The sequence below is a fragment of the Brachypodium distachyon genome, chromosome 4, assembly GCF_000005505.3.
Source record: "Brachypodium distachyon strain Bd21 chromosome 4, Brachypodium_distachyon_v3.0, whole genome shotgun sequence".
Taxonomy (NCBI): domain Eukaryota; kingdom Viridiplantae; phylum Streptophyta; class Magnoliopsida; order Poales; family Poaceae; genus Brachypodium; species Brachypodium distachyon.
Genome location: NC_016134.3, coordinates 44,451,448 through 44,453,815, shown reverse-complemented (window position 1 = coordinate 44,453,815; position 2,368 = coordinate 44,451,448). Strand labels below are relative to the sequence as shown.

At 41.2% G+C, this 2,368-nt stretch overlaps 1 non-coding gene across 1 annotated transcript; it reads right to left on the bottom strand.

Moving 5' to 3' along the window:
• Positions 1-262: 262 nt before the first annotated feature.
• On the bottom strand, positions 263-445 carry MIR169J (microRNA MIR169j). Its single transcript, NR_126858.1, has one exon. It is a non-coding gene; the product is annotated as a microRNA MIR169j (primary transcript).
• Positions 446-2,368: the final 1,923 nt, after the last annotated feature.

Below are 2,368 nucleotides of genomic sequence, written 5' to 3'. Positions count from 1 at the left end.
AGTAGAGATTCAAATCTAGGATTTGAACCGACTGAACTTCACTTTTCAAAAACATGAAATATAACAACTTTCAAAAAGAAAATTCTCAAAATTTGGAAAATAAGTAGGCCGGGTTTTCTTGTTTTCCCCAACATTAGCAGCTGTACAAACAAGACAATGAATGCTAAAAACAAAGTAGATAGCATGTTGATCTAAAAATCTAAATCATGACCCGGACAGGAGAGCTAAGAGATCGAAGCTGAAGATATTCCAGAAAGAGGGACAGCCTAGCATGGGGGATGAGGAGCACTCTCCTAGTCAGGAAGGCTTGACCATGCAGCCACACTCCGTCCATCATACTAGGGGCTATCTCCAAGTTAGTTTTGCCCCTGTGATGAACCGAAAAATGTGTGCGTAGGCAAGCCATTCCTGGCTAACAGAGGTAGGCTCCTTATCTCCATGTAAGGCTACCCTCTTCACTTGCTTGCCATTCCTGCTCAGTCTGCGCCAAGTATTTATAATGTGGGCAAGAGAAGATCTAGACCCTTGTAGATCAGACAATGCTTTGCCACTTGACCTTATTTTCTTCCCCATTCCGCAATTTGTATGGCACAGGCCGGTCTGACCTTTGGAGATGCATATATCTTCCATATGTATATATTCTGTGGCATTACATGCAGTCCTTTTCAAGAAAAATGCTAGCTTAGCAAGATAAATTCTTCTCAATGGATAAGAATGGATGTAGGAGGTTAGGTTCTCAGGGTGAAACCAATGTGTGGAAACGTGGTCAATTTAGGGTGTGGCAGGTTCGTCGCTTCTAATGCTAACCCGCACCCTAAACTTGCCATCTAAAACGCTCGATTCACTAAAAAGGTTGTCAAATGAAGTTAGTCTAGAAACATAAATACTCGATTCTAAATTCTTGATTCAAATTTGTCCAAATATGGATGTATCTATTCTTAAGAAGCGTCTAGATACATGTAATATTTCGACAACAATTTAGGATTGGAGAGAGTACATAATTACCAAACATACTTTTCTTACTTTCTCTCTTCTTTTTATGTATCCTGGCCTTCCGGGGCATTTGGTTTTAGATTTATTTTTTGGCTTAAGAACTTTAGAAAATTTTGAGAGGTTTACAGTGAGACAGATATATATAACATGGAGAGTGATAGCTGAAGTGACGGGGCATATTTTTGGCTACTTTTTGTACTTGAAGGCCAAGATATGGAACTGTGTGCTGATTGGAGCTGCGTGGAAGTATCATTCTGGTAAACCAATCCTTTGTTTGACAAGTGGCTCCTGTAAGATTTGCATATATACTTCCTTTCCAATTTTTCTGCTCTTTATGAGGGCATCATTCCATTCAAATGGCAGAATACCACACGCCATATATCAGGGAAATGCAAAGCCAAGTGGCTGATTACAGACAGGTCCCTCGACAGAAATGTTGTCCTATTGCAAGTGGCCATGGTGGCGAACTTTTGAGATGGCAATACGATAATAGTCAAAGCATCTAAGGTCCTATTCTGGATAATGTTGCCAGTCCATGGCAGCAGAATGTCAATAATGTACCGCAAGCAGCTATCAAACTTGTGGAAGCAAGAATCAGGCCCTTCCAGCTGCAGGTGGCCGCCCAGGTTCCTGATGGAAGAATAAGTTCCAAAAAGGGATTTCAATTGACCCAAGGGATGCACCGGATGCTGTTGCCATCTTCCAGAGCGAGCAACCCATTTTCGGCCTGCCTGACTGATGCACTTGTTTGATTAGTAATCCAAGATGAAACCTTCAGTCGAAAAAAATCCAAGATGAAACCCGAAAACATGAACAAACCTTCCTTGGTGAACCGAGCACTGCAACACCGGAACGTAGTATTAGGTATCAGACCACCTGAGTTAGGCTCAGTTCCAAGATGAATTCAGCTGTCCTTAATGTCTTTGCTGACAGACAATATGTTTACCAATAGGGAGTCCGCCGGCATATTATGTCTTACTGACAAACTATTTGCTAGCGGTTACGTGATTTATCAACATATGGATTGTCATTGATTTGTGTCCTGCCGACAAACAATTCGCCACTGGGTGTGAGTTCTACCAATAGACAATGTGCCACTACAATTCTTCTTACCGACATATGGGGTGCCGCACTAGTTTGTATCTGACATATAGGTTTTCCTAATTGGCCGTTTGGAATGCTATGTCGTCCACAAAGGCGAGATCCAAAATTTTCAACTTTGAACATCCCAAAGAAACATAATCTCAATTTCCAACTTTGAATTGTAAAATTCCACACCCGGATGCTAGGGTGTCAGGTGGGATCCCACCAATATTCCACTTCTAGTTCAATTTTTCAATCTTAAATTTTTGAACTACCAAATCCAAATGAACTA